The 23026-nt window shown below is 36.5% G+C and overlaps 1 protein-coding gene across 8 annotated transcripts in view; it reads right to left on the reverse strand.

The window, feature by feature from the left end:
- LOC129772832 (uncharacterized) overlaps positions 1-23026 on the reverse strand; it is a 400665-nt gene that overhangs the window by 235792 nt on the left and 141847 nt on the right. For 3 of the 8 annotated variants that reach the window (XM_055776334.1, XM_055776331.1, XM_055776332.1), the window contains exon 1: positions 7516-7885. The exons of 2 other annotated variants lie outside the window; for them this stretch is intronic. The gene's annotated coding sequence lies outside the window, so the exon portion shown is untranslated. Of the gene's footprint in view, positions 1-7515; positions 7886-23026 lie in introns of those variants that run through there. 3 more of the 8 variants (XM_055776336.1, XM_055776335.1, XM_055776337.1) reach the window with 2 other exon arrangements.

Here is a 23026-nt window from a genome sequence, read left to right on the forward strand (position 1 = left end):
ACATCGAGCATGTGGTCTGGTCTTATATCAACTTTCATTCTTCCAGGGCTCATCTATCGGATTCACTCAGGGCACTAGGAAGGCAATCTGACTTACCGGTTAGAGACATCTTAGCTAGTCGCGACCTTAACCTTATGCTTTCTCTTTACCAATTTCTCAAAAGAAATGATATCTCAGCTTGATTCCTTCCCTCCTCATCAAATCAAACTACTCCACTCGCTCCATCCTAATCCTAAATCCTAATCCTGTCCAATTAATCTAGTGTTTAGTTATTATTAAATTGTCAGTCTTAAGTATATAGAAAATAAGTTATATTTTAAGGTGAAATTTGACTCTGTAAACGTTAGATAATAAGTAATTGAGTCTGATTAATAAACGTTTTTGGAAAAAAAAGTTGAAGCTCTATACACTGACTTTAGTAAGGCTTTCGATCGTGTTGATATGCAATTACTGTTTCTTAAACTTCAAAAAATTGAGATAGAGATCAAGGTATTGAAATGGCTAGAATTATATTTGACTGACCGCACGCAAATAGTAAGATTTAATGGGAAAATTTCAAAACCATTATTTTATTTGTTAATGACGTTTGCGTTTTTCTTAACAGTGTTAAGGCACTTAAAGGGTGTGTCACATCAAATTGCATCACGGAAAAAACGCTGTAGAAATTTAATTGTTAGGAATTATATCTTCAGCTTTCGTTTATAATCAGATAAGAGTGTATAGATCACGTTGGCCATGCTTCACTGTCAATTTTTCGTAAATTTGGAAAAATGTCATCGAACGAAAAAGAGCGTCGTGAATTAATCCTGTGCACTCATTTCGAGAATCCGGAGTTGTCACATCGGGACATCGGTAAGATGCTGGGAATCGTCCAATCCACGGTCAGCAGAGTACTAAAACGATACTTCGAGAACCTAACCATCGACCGGAAGGTGAAGAACGGCAAAAATGGATGCTCCGTCAGTGAAAAAGATCACAAGCGCGTAGTTAAGCAGTTTAGACGTGATCCGAGAAGTTCGGTCCGGGATGTCGCCAATAAGCTGAATTTGTCAAGTTCATTCGTCCAGCGGACCAAGCAGCGGGAGGGCCTGCGTACATACAAGGTTCAGAAGGCTCCTAATCGCGACGAAAGGCAAAACATGGTGGGGAAGACGCGAGCCCGGAAGCTGTACACCGAAATGCTGATGAAGCCGCATTGCCTGGTAATGGACGACGAAACCTACGTCAAAGCGGACTTTCGTCAGCTGCCGGGCCTGTTGTTCTTCTCCGCAGAGGACAAATTCAGCGTTCCGGAGGAGATTCGCAATCAGAAACTATCCAAGTTTACCAAAAAGTACATGGTGTGGCAAGCGATCTGTTCTTGCGGAAAGCTGAGCGCCCCCTTCGTCGTGACCGGCACGGTAAACGGGCATGTTTACCTTAAGGAGTGCCTACAGAAGCGCTTACTACCACTATTGAAGCAGCACGAGGGCCCGACCATCTTCTGACCGGATCTCGCTTCGTGCCACTATTCAAAGGACGTGTTGGAGTGGTACGAAGCCAACGGGGTCACCTTCGTGCCAATATTGGGCGATTATGAAGCAGGCCCTCCGGAAGAACCCAAAAGTTGTCAAATCGGAGGTGGACTTCAAGAGAAAATGGATTTCTGTTCAAAAAAAAACTACAACCTGACGTTGTACAGAACCTTATGGACGGGGTAAAGAGGAAGGTGCGAGCATACGGGCGTGGGCTCGAAGTATGAATAAAAAGAAAATGCCAAAAGTTGTTTAATAGTTTTGATTTTACTGTCTAAAATTTTCAAAAGGATCGGTCGACTGGGCGAATTTTTACAGCGTTTTTTCCGTGATGCAATTTGATGTGACACACCCTTTATCTACGCAGATGATATGAAGCTGTATATGGAAAAAATGAATGAAGAAGACCCTCAAACATTCAAAAATGAAGTTGACATAGTTTATAATTGGTACACTCAGAGTTTATTACAGCTCAATGTTGGGAAATTCACTTTGATGACTTTTACAAGAAGAAGAACACCATTGAACAATGGTGTTAAGCTGGGAAATTAACTCATCAGTAGATGTCAACAAGTAAGAGACTTAGGCGTGGTCTTAAATTCTAAACTAACCTTCGTTGATCTTTATAATACAATCTTCCATAGAGCAAATAATATGTTGAGCTTCATCAAACGCTTTAGTTACCATTTCCACGATCTTTACATAATAAAAACATTGTATACTACATGCGCCAGATCAACTCTCGAATACTGTAGTATTGTATGGTTCCCCTACTTAATTTCACACGAAGACAGAATTGAATCTGTACAAAAACAATTTTTATTATTTGCACTTCGTAAACTAGGCTGGTCTTCATACCACCTCCCTCCATATGAGGCACGTTGCATGCTAATCAATATGAAAAGTTTAAAAGAACGTCGGAGCTCTGCCATGATTCTATTTATTATTTACATCATATCACAACGAGTGGACTCAGAAGAAATATTAGGAAACCTAAATTTTTACGCACTGATTAGGTACATGAGAAACCCTAACATTTTCTACATAGATTACCGAAGAACGAAATACGCCAAATATAGTCCTACTAATCGTATGATGAGCCTCTGTAACGAACACAGTGAAATAATTGATGTAACCATGTCAAGGTCAATGCCAAAGACTATCTGAATAGAATAAGATATAGTTAAACTTCACTGTAATATTTGGGCAGCATATTTAGTCTACGCTGGTTTGACGAAATAAATAAATAAATAAAAAAATGTTGATTATGTAACTTGTTAAAACCGTCTTTTGAATTAAACGGATAAATTATCCAGCCAGCTCTTTCCAGTTTTTTTAAATTTTGAGTAAGTAGTTTTAAGTAGTATTAAGAATGTATCGGTCTACAATTTTGATTGACGACAATAAATAAATAAATAAATTACATCACGGAAAAAGGCTGTAGAAAATTACCCAATTTGAGTAGAAGTAATTTAGAGTGTATTGTTTACTCTGTATGTTTATCGCTGTCAGTTTTTCGAAAATTGGCAAAAAATGGCGTCACCCAAAAAACAACATCGCAAGCTTCTAGCTTCGTGCCACTATTCAAAAGATTTCTTGAAGTGGTACGAAACCAACGGGGTCACTTTCGTACCCAAGAACATGAACCTGACCAACGCACCGGAACTAAGGCACATCGTAAAACACTGGACTGTTATGAAGCATGCACTACGGAGGCATCTCAAGGAGGTCAAATCTGAGGAAGATATGAGGAAAAAGTGAGTTTGCATACAGAAGAATCTGCAACCAGATGTTGTACAGAACCTAATGAGTGGAGTTAAGCGTAAGGTGCGAACATACGGTTATGGTATTAAATTTGAATGAAATAAATATGCCAAAAGGTCACTAATTGGTTTCATTTTATTTTCTGAAAGATAGAAAAAGAACGGCCAATTAGGCAGTTTTCTATAACGTTTTTTTCTGTGATGCAATTTGATGTGGGACACCCTTTACAATATCTTTAATTGACTGAAAAATTACTTGATTAAATTCTATACAAGTTAAATTCTTTTCTTTGAGAGAAAGAAAATATTTTATTTTTGCACAACGATTTGAGAAAGAGTATTTCCATTATCCACAATTAACGACTTCATCATATGTCCCACGATTTTATTTTAGTCTTATCAATGCCCTAGACCAATGAAGGAGAGGTGTGATAATTAGTAACTGCTACTTGCCTAATTATTTTCTAGCTTTTAGTACATTATTATGTTAAATCACAATTAAACCGTTTGACTTAAAAAGTTTTTTACCTATTTTATTTCTTGATCGTGACAGAGAAAAATTATAGACTGAATCGTGAGCATGGGTCAATATAGGAAAATATACTGACTTTTGGAAATCAAAAAAAGTTGTTCGAATAGAGTTATCGAAGTTATTTGATAGAGAAATATTTCACATATCTTCCAGCCACAATTTGATTAATCGGAAAAGGGTCTGAGAAAAGTTATAGGCCAAGTTGTATAGGAGGAAGTCAACCGCGAGTAATCGGTTTTCTACCTTACTAACCATAGAATTAGGAAATTGTTTATATATAGTTATATAAATATTCGGCTCCTTAAAACTTATGTAACTGAGCCTGTAAAAATAAACGAATTAATAAAAAAATAAGTTGTATGGAAGGGTCTAAGAAAAGTTATAGGCCAAAACCTGTACAACTTGTATGGGTGAAATAAATTAATTTAAAGAAAATTGAAAAAAGTGGTGAAAAACGTACCTTTCAATGTTTAGCACGCCATTCTCAATAGCTTCGAGATAAAAAATTTAAAAAATACTGAAAGTGCATCTTACTATGGTATATCGAGAAAAATAATCAAAAAATAAATTCCTAAAAAATTTAAGTACTAAAAAAAGTCTAGAAATATTGATTTTTGTAGTATTTAGAGATGCAGTACTACTATAATTCGTATTTAAATGTGCTCCTACGCCTTTTATAGATATATGTGATTTTTTTTTTCAGATAATAATAAAATAATTCTCCTATATAGTTCACTATAAAAGCTATGGTGAAAAAAAGAGTTTTTCTTTTTTTTTATTCTCAATAGGCTTAGAAATTAAAATTTGAGAAAATACTCAAAGTCCATCCACTATGGTGTACCGCGACAAAATATAACAAAATTTTATCCTCTGCGCAAAAATATCCTGGGTGTATAGAAATAATTAGAGTTTTCAAAACTGTTTTTCGATGATTATTTATTGAACTATTTAATATCAAATACGAATTCGAAATTTTTCGTTCATACAATAATATTTCAGTACTAAATGGTCCACAACAACATTATAGAAATCAAATGAAAGATAGTTGATAACGTTAATTGGATTTGCTATCTTTGAAAAAAACAGAAAGAAATCGATTTCTTATTTCTTCTCGATATTTTTATCCAGTGCATCTAAATACAAATTTCTCTGTAAAATATTCCGTGTAAATCCATGTAAATTATGCCTTAAAGAGATTTATATCCTATCTTCATGCGTTGATATTTCACGATTTTAAAGCATTTCAAAAATCGACTAAAAATTTCGACTTCGCACTCTGTTCCTTCATTTTTTGTTCGAGTGTGAAATAGTTCAATTTCCATTTTCGATAAATTTATTAATTTTTCTCCTACAACTTGTATACATTTTGGCACATACCTATTCTCAGACTCTTTTTCGGCCAACGAAAATTTGGCTGAAGATGGATAAAAGTATTCTCTATCCAATGAGTATTATCTCAAAAATGTGTTTTGGGTCCTTTCAATTAACTTTTTTCAATTTTCTTTAACATAATTAATTTCTTCCATATAACTTGGCTTATAACTTTTCTCATACCCTTTTCGATTAATAAAATCGTGGCTAGAAAATAACTAGAAATAACTTCGATAACTCTATTCGAAAACTTTTTTTTGATTTTCAAAATTCTGTTAATTTTCTTATATTGACCTATGCTCACGTTTCAGTTTATAACATTTCTCTGTCATAATCAAGAAAAAAAAAGAATTATGTGGAGGGATGAATGATTCAATTCTCTATCTAATGAGCATGATTGTGAAAGATGTTACTTGATAGACAGTCAATTTATTTCAACTGACATAATTCATTATTAATTAAATCCAGCAAGACGTTGAATAAAAACTTGCACGCAACAAGAACTTTTATCCGCAAATATCACAAAAGTCCGTAAGGAAGGAACGCGAAAACGAGAAATCTCGTGAGCGGTCCGCAAAGTTTTTAATAGCAAAACCAAACATTACTACAGTATTATTTTGAAAACAAGAACATTGTAATAAAAGACACAAACCATTCGATTGTGTTTGTACTAGCGACAGAATTCTCCTTTTCCCACGTGTCCGATGTTTTTGCCCATTACACACATACCGAAGAATTTTTTTTTTACAAAATCAGAAACTCGTAATTTTAAAATGATGTACATTCCATCTCCGATCGCTTAAATGCACAACAAGAAAACAACAAATCGAACGATCGATCAATGAATTCTACAATCATTTTTTGTTCACGTCACCGTTGAAACAAAACCATTCGAGTAGAAAGCGAAAAATCCAAAACACAAAAGCTATTCATCCTGATGAGAGAAAATACTTTTCCAAAAGTTGGCTGTCTTCCGTTTACATATTTATTTTGCCATCCACACCTCATTCAATCACTCGGTTCGGATTTGTATGGAGTAAAATATTTTTTCGGACAAATACATTTCCCACAGCTTTACGATTCGTAGACAGGTCGGACACGAAAATCACCTTCTAAGGTAGTAGTAGAAACATAAAGAAAAGTTTTCATCACTTTATGTACAATCGTTTGCTGTTCATTCAGCAGTGAAATGGGGCGGGGAAGGTTTCTCGTATATCGAATTACCCCCAACACGCGTGTTTACGTGTATGCGGATGTTTAGTCGGACGTGATTCATGTCAAATGCAGCTCCCTTTGCCAGCGCTGCTCTCTTGTTCGGAAGAATGTTTATCAATGTCACATTCCTTATGCCAATTTATTGCTTTATATCTCTCCGTGATCCAACTTTTCCTTATTCGATTACTACAAGTTGAAACCGCCTGATCGTTGGGTTCAAATAACTTGTGAAAATACTTTATCCGACTCGATAAATCACGATGGCAGCAGCCATCGTGTGTGTGTGTGTGTCAGCGTGAAATGGATTTCCCCTAGAGGATAGGAACTCTAGAAATTTGATGCAGTAAAACGAGTTGGACGGTCTTTGAAGAATCATCGAATTCTTGTCCTTCTTCTCCCATAGAACGATACTACCTTCAGCAATTCTTGGAACAATATTCGTCCTCTAACTACCTAATTTTTTTCCCATTCTTCACGTAAACGACCATTAAGCCCTTGGCGAAATTTTCGCATTACCAGCACGAATTTCTCGCACTAAACACGTACATATCTCCAAAGTGCCACGAAGAGAGGAACCATGAATGGCCATTGGGAGCCTGATTGAACTTCGTGATAAAGAATACACCGAAAAAAGTCGTTCGAGCGTATACAAGACGTCGGACAGCACACCACGTTCCTCCTTAATTTGTTCACTCACAGGAGACGCGTTAATATTTTATGGCACTTCTTAAATACTTTCTGTGCTCTCTTGTATCCACACTTTACTCCTGCAGCTTTATGGGGGGGTCCATTGTACAGAATTGTGCGGAATGGGCTCTCTCACACACACATACGCTTGCCCCCCTATGGACAAAACTCGAAAAGTTCTTCCAAACGCATAACATACAGCTACCGAGCTGATGTTTCGAGTGCCAGACGTCGTCGAACGGAAAGTTGTTTCCCGCCTTCTGGAGTATCCTCTCTCAGCAGCTGCTATCGGTCCGGCCAATAATCGCCGCCAGTGTTTTCACTTTTGTTTCCCCCTGGGGGAGACCAAACCGACCGGACGGATGGATCAACGGCGAAAGCCCGATGGAGGGTAGTAATTGAAAATTGCCACTTTGGCTGATCACCCGCTTACCGGAGTGACGAGAGCATGTCAATCAACTGAATATTTGTTAGCCCGACGAATACCCATCAAAATTGTGGCATTCAATTTTCCTGCGGCAGGAACATGCTTATCACTAATCACTACCTGTCACAACCCTCAGGTCATATTTTCGCGCGTATATACCGTTTGAATCCCCCAATGAGTATGTTTCTAGCTTCAATTTTTTAGAACAACAATCCATAATCACCCCGCTTCGCGATAGACACCTTCGTCCTCATCTGATGAGGATGCTATCCTTTCTGCAGTATCCAACAAAACCACCGGGAGGCTCAAAACGTTCGCGCTCGAGTTAACCGGCGAGTCGCAACCGCTGCACCCGAGAAACACCTCAGATTCGAACGAAGTACCGAAATTAACTGGCTGGATTCGAGTAACCTGCTGATTCAGTAGGCCTTCGGACCAAGTCAGGCTCCCAAAACCAGCTGGTTAACTAGGCTCCTTCACGGGAACCGTCATCGTCAGTCGTCAGTGGCGGGGATCATTGAAAGCGTGAGCGTGAAGAGACGAAGGACCATAAGAGAGCATGAGAGAATTCATCTCCAGTTCTCACGTAAGGATTTTCTGAGACATTGGGAGAGAAACACACGCCGAGCAGGTGGTTTGTTTTCGGACGCTTTTCCGGCTCCAAGTTCAATCGTGGAAATCCACGAGGATGATTCGAATGATTGCTTGGCGTAGATGATGATGATGATGATGGGAACAGAGCAGTGATGTTGTAAAGTGAATTTGACGAGGGCCGTTCGATTTTTTTTCGTTTCGATGTACAGGGTGGTCTTCTCAACATCAGGAACACTCGAGATTGTCAGTACCAATTTAATCTGTTACATGATGTAATATAATTTTCCGTTTGACAAAATTATTTAAATCGTTAAAAATGTATGCTGGAATTAATTTTCTTCAGTTTTGAGATTCCACAATCACCCGATCAATGACATAAAACATAATGAAATTTCGATGTTCTAAAAAAACTGTAATTGGTGATTCAGGGGTGAAATCGTGCCACACGATTATATGAGACTAGCTGACCCGGCAAACTTTGTCCCGCCCAAAATTTATTTCTCGTTATCACATTCACGTGATCTTACTAAATGTACGATCATGGGCCCAATGGCAGAACTGTTCATTGATTGATTTTCTAATCTACCCTTTAAAATTACCTTTTACTATAAAATTCGTTTTAAATAAAATTGTCAAACCACCATAAACATATTTATTGCTCCCTAAAACCTCCATGTGCCAAATTTAGTTTCGTTTGTTTCATTAGTTCTTGAGTTATGCAGAAATTTATACATCATTTGTATGGCTGCCCCCTACCCCTCTGAGAGAGGGAAGGTGTGTCTATTTACCATTGAAACGTTTCGTACCCCCTAGAATCTTCACATGCCAAATTCGGCTCCATTTGCTTGATTAGTTTTCGAGTCATGCAGAGATCTGTGTTTCATTTGTATGGCATCTCCCCCTTAGAGAGGGGAGTGGAGTGTATAGCCACCGTGAAAACATTTACTGCACCCTAAAACCTTCATATGCCAAATTTGGTTTCATTTGCTTGAAGAATTCTCGAATTGCGCAGAAATTTGTGGTTTCATTTGTATGACAGTCACTCCTTAGAGATGGGGTTGGAGTGTCTAACCACCATAGAATCATTTATTACACTCTTACACCTCCACATGCCAAATTTCATTTCATTTGCTTGATTAATTCTCGAGTAATGCAGAAATTTGTGTTTCATTTGTATGGCAGCCCCCCCCTTAGAGAGGGGGGAGGGGTCTCGAACTATCATAAGAGCCTTCCCCGACCCCAAAAACCCCTACATACCAATTTTCATGTCGATCGGTTCAGTAGTTTCCGAGTCCATAAGAATCAGACAGACAGACAGACAGAAATCCATTTTTATATACACTCGACAAAAAAATTAGAGGAACAGAGTGCGAAGTCGGAAATTTTGAAAATCAACGCATATCGATGGAAGGCGCATCATTTTGAACTTTCAGGTATTATAATATTTTTGTATATAATTTTATTATGGTGTGTGTAGGTGTAGTGGGCAACAATATCGGGAAGAAATGAAAAATCGATTTTTCTTTATTTTTACAAGAATATTCTGGACTAACACAATTTTTTGCCAACCAACTCAATAGCAAATCCAATTAACCTCATCAATCAGCTTTTTTTGGTTCCAACAACGTTCCTGTAGGACGTTCCCACACAGAGATATTTCAGTTTGAATGAAAAATCACCCCTTCGTCTTTGATGATAAATAATTTAATCAGCAACCATCGCACCGCAAATCGAAAGGCAGTTTTGAAAACTCCAATAAATTCTGCATAAGGATAATTTGTTACTTTGACGAAAAAAAATTATTTAAATTTTTTGCATCGATTTAAAAAGAGTTCCAAAAACAAGATTTTCATAGTGTTTTACAAAATTCACTGTAGTTGTGCAAATATCACAGTAAGTTCTAATGTTTGCAGGTAAATTTTTAGCCTAGTGTATTCCCTAAACATCTATGAACGTTTCATATTGATACGTTCAGCCGTTTTTTCTAGCTGATTTTTCAATGTTTGGAATAAATTAAAGGAGCATTCGATTCGTAACTTTCGTCTTTATGAGTTTTTTCATTTCTTCCCGATATTGTTGCCCACTACACCTACACACACCAAGATAAAAATATATACGAAAAATGTTCTAATACCTGAAAGTTGTAGCTTCAAAATGATGCGCCTCCCATCGATATGCGTTGATTTTTCACGAAGATACAGCATGTCAAAAATCACTTCGCTTCGCACTCTGTTCCTCTATTTTTTTTTTGTCGAGTGTATATAGATATTTAATAGACATTATCTTCCGTATTCAAACCAAGTGTAGTTCTTCGTTTCCTTTGAGTTTATCGGTAAACGAACTGAAAACACATTATAAAAAGAAGTTTTTTTTTAATTTTAGTTTTTCATTGTGAGTAATTTTATAGTGCCTGTAGGTGGTTTAGCTCAGCCTATTATTCCACGCACTAATTTTTGAAAACTATTTTCTACCACAAAATTTTACAAAAATAACGCTATTATGTGTAGGGGAAAGTCGGGAACGATGGACAGGGTAGGAAAGATGGATACCCCTGTATAATTGATAAATTACATTTGTTTTTTAAATTTTAATGATGTACAAACTTACAATACAGTGTCACTGTGTATACCTAGCTGGCTTTCTATTCTTCTTCTTGGATGGCACTAACGTTCCCTGTGGAACTTTTGCCGCCTCCACGTAGGTATTACTTGCGTCATTTTTATCAGTAGTACCTAGTTGAGATTTCCATGTCGAAAAACACGCCTTGAATATATTCTGGAGTGCAAGTCGGAAGAAATTTCTTTGGCGAAAAATCTCCCTGGCCAGAACGGGAATCGAACCCGAACCCCCGGTCTATTAAAATTGTTAATATAAAAACAAAAACGTGATCTACAAAGAGCAGCTCTATTTTAATTTCAGCAGATGTCTAATAAAAAGAAAATAATATTTTTCGTTACGTGAATGTTTTACCATCACTTCTCTTCCAGTTTATCTAATCAGCGGTGAATTTTTCTCATTTTTACTCCAATAATATTGATGAAAACAAAATACTAATCAAATCGGGTAAGACGGACACTCCACCGACAAAAGACAAACATTTGCCTGAAGGGTACTCGGAGGGTGCTCTGCAACAATATTCCAACTGTTTCCAGACCAACAAATATTGTTCCCACGTAGTTTTTTCTATGAAAACGCGATTGTATCTAGTTGGGTAAGTGTACCAATTATGGAGGAGATATGTCACCAACTTTCAGGGATTTGCGAATAAATACTCTATTTGAATTCAAAAGCATACAAAAGTAAACTTTTTCTAGCAGTTTGGACTCAGTTTTTGAAGATTCTCACTGATATATCGATGATTAATTGAAATTATATATAAAACACGTTTGAAAAAGCCATTTCCTTGTACCCCTTATGGTAATAGTGTTCCCGGAGTTCCGTAATAAGTGTACCTATTACGGTAGTAGTCGGTGTCACATGGAAATTGTGTTTAATAGGATTCAAATAATACTTTAATAATGATTTTTAAATAAAACTCTGCCTCTATATCTTTTTTGTAGCATGCAATACTTTGTCGTTAATTCTATACTCGACAAAAACGATGGGAGCGCGAAGTCGAAATTTTTAAGTGATTTTAGAAACGCTGTAACTTTGTGAAAAACCAACGCATGAAGATGGGATACATAATTTGAAATCTTCAAGTTTCGATATGTAAAAATTGAATGCTTCTATCTATAAAAATCGATTTTTCTGTTTTTTTAAAGATTTTGTAGATTACCACAGTATTTTATTACCCAAATCAATAGTCAATCCAACTAACCTTAGCAATCATCATTCATTCGATTCCAAGAATGCTTCTGTAGTTCATTTTACTACAGGAAAAAGTTTTGATATAAAGAAAAATTTCCCATTTTTCTAATGAATACTTTTTCAAAACTGCAATTATTCCCAAATCAGAAGGCAGTTTTGCAAATTCCAATAAATCCTGTATAAGACTCATTATTTATTATTCATTATTCGGCAATTTGCGCCTAATTTTTGCTTTTGCTTTGATCGATTCTCTTAATTGACTTTCTCTTACGATAACTATGGTTTTCCAGACAGATTTTGTGCCACATAATTTCAGTATGCAAAGAACATCAACCAATTATTTGTGTTCAAAATTTAAAAAAAACTAAGAACTTCAGGGATAATAATCTGAGAGAGGGTACACTTAATCAACTATAAATCAAAAAAAAAAATTAACAAGCACTACAAGTTCCGGTTCCGGATCGCATCTTTTGTTGATTAGAAATTAAAGAAATTAGAGAGGATCAAACAAATATGCTTCGGTCGGCATACTTCGTTCTATGTCACTTCACGCCTGAGCGTTTGAGAGTGCCCTATGATATGCAATTGCACAGCGTGAAAGCGTGAGGTACAGCCATAATAGCATAACAACCATAACATAACAACGTACAACCATAATAAGAACATATAAGCTCTGCTTTTCAGCTTTGCAGCGATTTCGTACATCCATAATAGGAACAAGGCAGCTTTCGATATTGCGATAATTGGCACGTAGATATAAAATTGTACCAATAATTGGTACCATAATTATTATGGTAATACAAAAATAGGGGAAGTGGGGGTATAGTGGTCACCCTAAGGAATTGGTCCATTTTCAGCGTCCACATACCGCTACAATTCCGTTTTTTCGTTCAAATTTGTTCAAATCATTAATTTATTTTGCATTAATCAATTCAGGCACTTGCTAACAATCTATTACATTGAAAGAAATAATATATTTTAGAAAACTAATTATCAAACAATGGAAAAATGCCTTCACTTCAGGTATAACGAACAAAAACTAACAGAAAATGATCAATTATTCATTATTTAGTGTGACACATAACAGAGTGGAATTGACGAATCTATGTTAAATTTACAACTAGATGGCGCAGCGAGTATAATGATAATGTTTGTTTATTTTTATTTGATATTCGCTTGAATTTTTTAGAAAAATCCATTTTTTTTCTTCAAATTTCTCGGACTCAAGTATTCTTTCTACCATGAAAATGTTACTAATGAATTACTAATGAAAACTAATCAAGCAAATGGAGCCAAATTTGGGATGTGAGGGTTTTTGGGTACGAGAAATGTTTCTATGATGATATGACACCCTTATCTCGTCTGGAAAGGAGAGGGGGTCCCATAAAAATAATGCACATATTTCAACCAAACATGACAGTTGAAAATTTTCGAAGAACTCTGAAGGAAAATGGGAAAATTCTAAAAATTCAATTCGCATGCGTTCTACAATTACATATTGACAAGCGTTGATAGTCCATTTGATGTTTGCGGTAACGGTACTGATCTTCGTTCGAAAGTGGAAATGGATTTTAATGTGATAAAACGCACTCCTATATCGTCTTCTATCTATATAAATAAAAATGAATCGCCGAAAATGTTGATGAGAGCTGAACTGGAGAAAGGAATTGTCCGATTTAGGGCTGTCTTCATTCTATCATATTTTCTGTATCGAACATTTATTCCATGTAACGGAGAAACATGTTATTTGCAAAAGGATGGAAAATCTTGCACGAGAATTGTGTCTGAAAATAATCTGATATTATAATGTCGAGTTTTGGTAGAAGTACTGAAATTTTATAGTAAAAAATAATTTTAAAGAGTAGATTAGAAGATCAATCAATGAACAGTTCTGCGATTGGACCCATGAACGTGCACTTAGTAGGAAAACGTTGATGTGATAACAAAAAATAAATTTTGGGCGTGACCAAGTTCGCCGGGTCAGCTAATGTTATAAACAAAATAGAATGTTTCGAATTTTGGTCTATTCAGACCATTTACGAACAAGAGAATCATCATGTATGTCAAACAAATCTGATAATTTCTGATGCGTACTGCGTACCAGATGGCAAACGATTAAAATCCGTCCGGATCAAAAATAATTATTAACGTTATAACTATTTCATGAAAACGTGACATGATTTCTGATTTAGCACTATTAGCGGAATACGTAGACCTACGTCAAAAAAATTGAGTGGTGCTATAGGTATGAAAAATAATATACTTGCCTTTAGAGGAATACGCGAATTCCAAACACGTCTCTCATAGAAGCAAATGGTTGTAATCGAGGTGCCTGAAGGGTACTCGGAGGGTGCTCTGCAGCAACATTCCAACTGTTTCCAGACCAACAAATATTGTTCCCACGTAGTTTATTCTATGAAAACGCGATTGTATTAAGTAGTTGCTTGAGAATAAAATTACAACTAACATCCAAACGCTTGAATCAAGCTCAAATGCGATCGAATTTGGATTCGTCACTGAATAACACCGTTTTACATTTTGAAACATTCCAATCCAAATGGTTTCCTTGCTCTATTTGTTGTTGATAACGGTTCTTCGCTGGCCATGAACCGAATAAACCACCCTCTCGAAACTATACTACTATACCGCTTCAACGCCTTAATTGAACCTTCCGGGAAACAGACAATCGTTTCGTGAAACGTTTTGGCACTGCGCATATGATGGTTTTTATCATTTTCAACTCTTTTGGGATTATTGCACGGCATGGTTGGCCGGATTATCGTATTGATTGCGCAGAATTAGCTCTCTTCGTTTTTCCATCGCGGGATATTTTATCAAAAATTTCAAGGTTTTCAAGAAAAAGACTTTCTAAACAGACAACTACCAAGATTCCAGAACTAACAACTGGGAGTATTGTACTGGATGAAAAAGCGTATTACTCAAAATTTGCAGAGATTTCATATAATCATTAATTTTGTTTCATGTTAATTTTTTTTGTTCGTGAATGGTTTAATTTAAATTATTGAGAAATGTGGAAAAGGACAACATTTTCCAGGCAACAATTGAATAAAATGCATTGCAATCCCTGTTTCAGATCTCACAAAAAGCTCGATGAAAAGAGAAAGCTTCCGTTGGTTCCCGACTCTCCTACTAAACTATTTGGAAAGCTTTTCATCGATTTTCCCCCCTGCTTTACGTCGGATGCTCTGAGTACCCAACACTCATTCTCTCGCTTCGATTTGGGGGGTGGCTGCGTCGCACTGAGTTACCCTTGATCATGACCTAGTCTGCTTTCCATGGAAAACATTCGTAGTCGAATCTCCCCCCTTCCCCCAGACAAGTGTCGATTGCGAGTGGGTGTTATTTTGGGTTTGTTTTTCTGCGGTCTGTCCCATTTCCACTGTTAAAATCGCAGCGGGTGGGATTCGGATGCACCCAAGAGGGTAAGTAAGCGAACGTCGGGCTTGAGGGGATTTTTTGATCTGATTCAGCCGAATTACATCCCACACACAAACACACACACGCACACGAGTGGAGCTAATCGGAACAGATTGGATTGCGTTCCTAGGGGGGGAGGAAGCGAATGCCAGCAGTGATCCATGAGAATGGCGACAGCTGCCGTGCGGTCGGGCGCACAAAACAGGCGCGCACGTTGTCCTCGATGCTCTGTCAATGGTGCCGTTGACACTGCCATCGAGTCGAATATTGCTCTCCAAATGGTTATTGTTATCTTTTTTTCTTTCTTCTCCGAAACGCGGGTTCGTGTGGTTAATCCTATGACAATTGGAGATGATAATCTGTCGGATGGGATGTGCTCTCGCAATTGTATTTATACAGTCAGTGAACGATGGAGATGATTTTTTATTTAATAAAGGAATTGCTTTGGTATAATTCAAGAGTTATACGGCCTTGCTCCAAAGAGTGTTGAAGTTTGTGCGATTTTAGTAGTTCGTTTCATATTATTTTGTCGAATGTAAAAAAGAATCAAAATGCAAAAATTGTCTATATAATTATGACATTTTTTCAATTCAATTCATCTAAATGTGGCGCATATTGACCAATAACAAAAGTGTATTGAAACTTCTTAACTATGCAAAAACAACCAGTCAGAGTTCCTATAAAGACAATAAACATCATGCTTTATTTAACCACTTCATCCGGTCACGCTGTCCATTATTATCAAATCCGGAACACAACCCAATGTTAAGCATGATAAACCACTCCATTAACGAACCATTAAAAAGCCTTAATCTACCAATGTCGTGACCCTTTTTTCTCCAAGATTGGGACGCATTATACACTGATAAAGATATCTTCTCCAAGAATGACAGAGTGACACGAAGAGAAATGTCCCTTCGTGAATCAATAAACCCCTCAAACAACGGTTATCAAGCAAATCTGAGTTGGTAATAAATCTGTAGCTCGAGCCGCACACATCCACATTCTACCCACAATTGTGAATTTTTCAGTGCTCCACTGGACATGATTACTGCCCTTTTTATTTTGCTCGTCAAAAAATCATAACAAAACCATTCATCCATCATCCGGGAGATGGACTTGGTGCTTTTTTCCTCCTCTGATTGTGTTTGCAAATCACACAATAAAGAGGACCCATATCCAAGACAAAGGAATGTGAGTCCTTATCTTCGGTCTTCCAGTAGGATGCTATTGGTTTGTTTGGGTTTTTTTTGTTGGCCCGTTTCTATGGTAAGACAAATGACAAGCTCGTGGCTGAGGGGACCCCGATTTAGTTTAGCAAAAAAATAAACAAAGAATGTAAGGTAGCACCAAGTTGCTTCCTGAGAAGATTTCCCAACGCACTCTCGAACATCATCATGGATACGGGCACGCTTTGGGAGCACGTAGTGTTTGTGAAAGGATCAGTCATTTTTCTTGCGAACATTATTTTTTCCCTCGTCATTGTCATTTTTAAATATGAATCACGGAAACCACAACGAGGATGGAATTGAATCTCATTTCGAAAGGACGATCTGTTTATTTTATTCCGATGTTTTCTCGTGAATATGTATTGGTTTTTTGAACGATGTGCAAGGAAAATTTATTATGTACATTAGGAACACTAAAAGAATTCCCTACAGTAGGAGATAGAAACAACAATGGGGCATGTTCTAGTTATTAGTTGGTCGTGATACATCGAACATCGAACATCGGTGTTGCTTCTGACGGTGGTGATAAATAGCAAAATGAAAACGAAAAAGTAGAAACCCATCTACCCACTCAATCTAATTTAAAAATCTATATCTATAACAAAATAAGTAAACAAAAACTTGTTAAGTTAAACGGTTTAATTGTGACTAAACATAATAATGTACTAAAAGCTAGAAAATAATTAGGCAAGTAGCAGTTAGCAGTTATCACACCTCTCCTTCATTAGTCTAGGGCATTGATAAGACTAAAATAAAATCGTGGGACATATGATGAAGTCGCCAATTGTGGATAATGGATATCCAACGTGCCCCACGATTTTATTTTAGTCTTATCAATGCCCTAGATTAATGAAGGAGAGGTGTGATATCTGCTAACTGCTACTTGCCTAATTATTTTCTAGCTTTTAGTACATTTTGTAGTGGCAGCCATCTTGGATTTGTTTTTTTGATACCCATTTGATACCCATATTGATAGAGTTTTGAAACAAAATATATATATGGCGCCATTTTGTGGTGGCGACCATTTTGGATTTACATTTATCATAAATGACTGTGCTCTACTAGTCAAGCCCTTTCATTTGATACCCATATTGATGGGATTTTGGAAAACCCATATCGATGAGGTTTTGAGAAAATATTGGGCTGTCAAAAAAGTCCTGCGGTATTTCCGCGAGGTGTCGATGTAAGCGCGTAGTTCTAGTTGCATTCATTGTATCGAGTCATACTATAGCTTGTTGGAAAGGTATTTTTGCGCGCTATAGTCCTTGACAGTGTTTTGTTTGGTTAAGTCGTTCGTGAGTTATAGTGTCGCAAATATGGAGCAAAATAAAGAGAAAATCCGACATATTTTACAGTACTACTATGACAAAGGCAAAAAGCATTTCAAGCTGCCAATAAAATTTGTGCAGTTTATGGACCCGATACAGTTTCCATTTCCACCGCACAACGATGGTTTCAACGTTTTCGTTCTGGTGTAGAGGTCGTCGAAGATGCGCCACGCTCCGGAAGGCCTGTCGTCGAAAATTGCGACAAAATCGCTGAATTAGCCGAGAAAGACCGGCATAGTAGCAGCCGTAGCATCGGCTAAGAGCTGGGGATAAGTCATCAAACCGTTATTAACCATTTGAAGAAGCTTGGATTCACAAAGAAGCTCGATGTATGGATGCCACACACGTTGACGCAAAAAAACATCTTTGACCGTATCGACGCATGTGAATCGCTGCTGAATCGCAACAAAATCGACCCGTTTCTGAAGCGGATGGTGACTGGCGATGAAAAGTGGGTCACTTACGACAACGTGAAGCGCAAACGGTCGTGGTCGAAGCCCGCTGAAGCGGCTCAGACGGTGGCCAAGCCCTCATTAACGGCCAGGGAGGTTCTGCTGTGTGTTTGGTGGGATTGTCAAGGAATAATCTATTATGAGCTGCTACCCTATGGCCAAACGCTCAATTCGGACCTGTACTCTGCCAACAACTGGGCCGCTTGAAGGTAGGCCTCATGAAGAAGAGGCTATCTTTGATAAACAGAGGCCGTATTGTCTTCCATCAGGACAACGCCAGGCCACACACTTCTTTGGTGACGCGCCAGAAGCTCCGGGAGCTCGGATGGGAGGTTCTTTTGCATCCGCCGTATAGTCCGGACTTTGCACCAAGTGACTACCACCTGTTTTTATCCATGGCGAACGAGCTAGGTAGTCAGAAGTTAGCCACAAAAGAGGCCTGTGAAAATTGGCTATCCGAGTTTTTTGCCAATAAGGAAGCGAGCTTCTATAACAGGGGTATTATGAAGTTGGCATCTCGTTGGTAACAAGTCATCAAACAAAACGGCGCATATTTGACTTAAAACAGATGATTGTAACTAATTTTATGCACAAATGAAAATTCAAAAAAAAATACCGCAGGACTTTTTTGACAGTCTAATATGTGATTCGCCATTTTGTAGCGGCCGCCATCTTGGATTTTCAAGATAATGAAATACGCAGTTATAATGACTACAGAGATAAAGATGTGTACCAAAGTTCTGATCTATCGGTCAACAGAAATGATGTCAAATTTCTATTAGTGTGGGTCAGCGCTACAGCCAAACATGTTACAAACATACAAACATACAAACAGATTACAGGGCAAGCTAAATAAAACCGTTTAATAATATAGCGCCCTCTATTCCGAAGCTATGAAAACAATAAAAAACGACCACTATCAACAATTGCGAAAATAGAATCTATTTTATTTGCAAGTTCAATTTCGAGCTCATTGACTTCAATTTGATATGTCGATTATATAAATCGGTTCAGTGGTTCAAAAGTTATGAATTTTTGAAAAAAGTAATTTTTGGGAAAAAGTGGAAAATATAGTTTTTGGGTCATTCTTAAATAGAAAAGGGCACCATAATGAAAACATTTAAAAAATACGGGTCTAATGTCTTAGGATAAAGAACAAAACTACCACTTTTGAAGAAAATCTGAGAACCACTATATCGGTATGAAATGGATGATATGTAATATATTTGACAGAATGTACGTCAAAAGACAAATGCAACTCCTTTTTTGTAAAACACGTCTAGTCAGTAGCGTGGTTGTTGCATACTTGAAAAAGAAAATGAATAAATGTTGTGTCTTTCAAAAATTCTGATTAATATTTTCTATGAATGTTTTAGGTCCCCGATTCCAGTTTTAGAATTTGAATCAGGAACTCTAATATCTACTTAATGTTTCAAATTCAAAATGCTGAACTAGATTTCAGTAATGAATCTTTGCTTCTAGATACCGATACAGATTGCATATTTGAATCTTGCAAACTATAGTCAAGGGTTAATGAAAGATGCTGCTGTCCCGATCCTCTTCGATTAGATTAAACCTAGTACCAGATATGCCAACCAAATTTCTGAAATAGCTGGAAAAAATCGAAAAAAAATGGGAAGGCTGGAAGAATCAATTTTTCTTTTTTTTCCTCAATTTTGTTTATATAAGCAATAAACATCTACATAAATGAAAAAGGAAAGGCCAAATGTGTTGCTAAGCGCAAAACCCGAAAAAGGAGTGGTTCGAATTGAGCTGTCTTTATTTCGTTGTATTTGTCTCTGCCCATAGATCAATATAGTGAAAATTTTCGGAAAATTAATCCATTCGATGTTAGCGCTAACGATATTTATCTGTATTCGAAAGTGGAAATCGATTTCAGGCGAACTAACGCTGCTTAAATCAAAATGTAAAGACGAAAGTATTCCTAAGCGAAGTACCCGAGGAAGAAATTGTACCGTTTTGTCTCATATTTCGAACGCTATATCGGTATCGAAACCTGTAAATGAAATGAAAATGAAATCTATAACTCAAAGAATGTCAGAGTTTTGAATATTAAATTATTTATAACATTAAGGTTCAATAAATTCACATTTAAAAATGAAGTGTTCGCAATGTGAATCATGCATAGAAACTTGATTCATATTCCGAACACTAATATTAAGTGAGATTCCTGCATAAAATATCATTTTATTTCATCCATTTTTTGTTGATTCTCACCATTTTTAGCACTTAACGTAAAAACAACAAACAAAATAGTTGGAAAAACTACAAAAACTGAAAAATTAACGATGCTTGTTTTTTACAGAATTTGCTAACGCGAACATTTTATCATTGGTTTTGTCACTTTTTTGCAAATGTCTATTATAAATTATAGACGCTATTGATACCTGTGAATGATGTCAAAATGACGCCTATACCTCAAAGAATGTCTGTGTTTTCATTATTCAATTATTTATAACATGAAGTTTAGTAAATTTACATTTAAAAATGATGTGTTCGGAATTTTATACTGTTCGGAATGTGAGACAAAACGGTAGTTCTTAGACGAGATTCCCATTCCAAACAAGAGGAACGGGTATGGAATTTTTGTTTTAAAGTGACGCGAATTACCGGTAATGGGAGTAATTGAAATAATGGAATCATTCTATGTGAAGATCAGCTGGTAATTGTATTGTTCTTAAGATTCCAGCATCAGATGTATGTCCCACATACCGGATTGTAGATTGGAATCTGATTAGATGAAGGATGAGTATTGTTTTTGATCAATATTGGCTTATTGGCAATATTGGATCAATATCGGGTTAAATTTGCATACAGCATAATACTGATTTGAAATTTCAGATATCCAGGATTTCAGGGTAATAAGAGTGCAGATTCATGAATGCAAAACCAGAATTTAGATGTGTATTTTACATTTCTGACACAATATTCGGTGTCTAGATACAGATACCGGATACCTAACGGTTCCTCACTAAGTACGAAAAGTAGTCAGAATAGAAGTGACACTTTTGGGGAAAAAATTGTTCGATTGTCGAATGATTCACGTTGTAATACAACTGAATACAAAATAAGCAATATTGAAGATGAAGATTCCAGGTTCTAGAATAGGGCCTGATTCCAAATTGGAATTTCAATTCTGATTTCAGATGTCGTTTTCAAGGTTGTATTTCATTCCTATTAAATTTGCACTATGTTGAAACTAATTTCGGATATAAATTTCAAATTCCCGATAAAAGATTTCATATTCTGAATGCATGATTAGCGATTGGGATCTCAGATTCTGGAGTTCAGATGTAAATTTAAAAAAAAAATATTTGGGATATAGCTTACTCCAGACCTAATATTATTTCTCCTCATTTCAAATTAAATTCAAGACATCATTTTGCAATTTTGGTCAATTAACCCAAACATACTCTCGAGATTGAGTTCTAAAATGAGATACCATATCAAGATCTCTGATTGCAGATTCAATGTGGATTCCAGCATCAGATATCTTGGGTATGTTTATATTCAGGCAGATTTCAGCTGCCGCTCTGACTATACGTGAAACCTCTATTCTGTAAGGTTTTTGTGGAACTTCGTTAACTTATAACTACGAATGACTGTTACCGAAATTGCAGAACGACCACAGCATTTGATGGATCCCTCAATCTAAACTGTGAAAAAAGGGAATTGATGTTACCAAAAGGATACATATATCCATGCTTGATTGATTGAGTGGGACCCCTTTTTCTCGTGTGGTAAAACTTCTTTGTTTCTTCCCAACGACAATTGACAACTCTTAGTGATGTCGCAGATGTTACAGTTTTCAGGGAAACTCATCTAAGATTTATAACCCAGACAAACTTTTTCTCCACACGCTGCCTCCAATCAAAAATTGTAGCCTAACTTGTAGAACAACTTTTTCTTTCGTCTTTATTCCGAGGAAAAGATCACTTTTACTTTTGTAGTCAAATGTCGCAAAAGGGAGAAATAACAAAGATTGGATTGTAGAACAGAGAATAGACAGATCTGGGTCAATGTGGGCCTATAAAACATGGAACTACGATTTTTCACGAAAAAGTAGGATTAGCTAATGCCATTCGTGGGCAACATATACGTAGGTCACATGAAAATCAAACCAACCCACTTTAATCAACAGAAAACATACACCACTTCAGTCAAAATTCAAAACTCAACCCAGGCCAATAATCGATTCCCCCCAGCGCATTCCAGCGTATAATATGAGCATTTCCAAATGAAATCGACAAATGACAAAACATGAGTATTTTTCATTCGAATGAAAGTTTGTATCCCGTTTGGGTTAAAGGAAATATGAGTTTTCCACAGCAATTGGGAATTTTTTGACTCAAGCGTAACTTTTGAAAAGAGCGTATCGATTTTAGTAGGAGAAATCTTTGATAATTTATATCTCAAAAACTATGAGTCGTACCGAAATAGTGTCTTAGAAAGAGTTATAGAGTATTGATGGTTGAATATGAAAAAAATATACACTGAGAAAAAAAATTAGTACTCTTTTTTTATTTACAAAAAAAAACTTTAACTTGCAATATCCAGAAAAAATATTTTTTAATTTTTTTTTTCATATAAAATAGAAGTCATGTATAAAATTTAAAAAATGGGTCCAAGATGGTAAAACTCTTTT

This window comes from Toxorhynchites rutilus, chromosome 3 (genome assembly GCF_029784135.1).
Source record: "Toxorhynchites rutilus septentrionalis strain SRP chromosome 3, ASM2978413v1, whole genome shotgun sequence".
Lineage (NCBI taxonomy): Eukaryota > Metazoa > Arthropoda > Insecta > Diptera > Culicidae > Toxorhynchites > Toxorhynchites rutilus.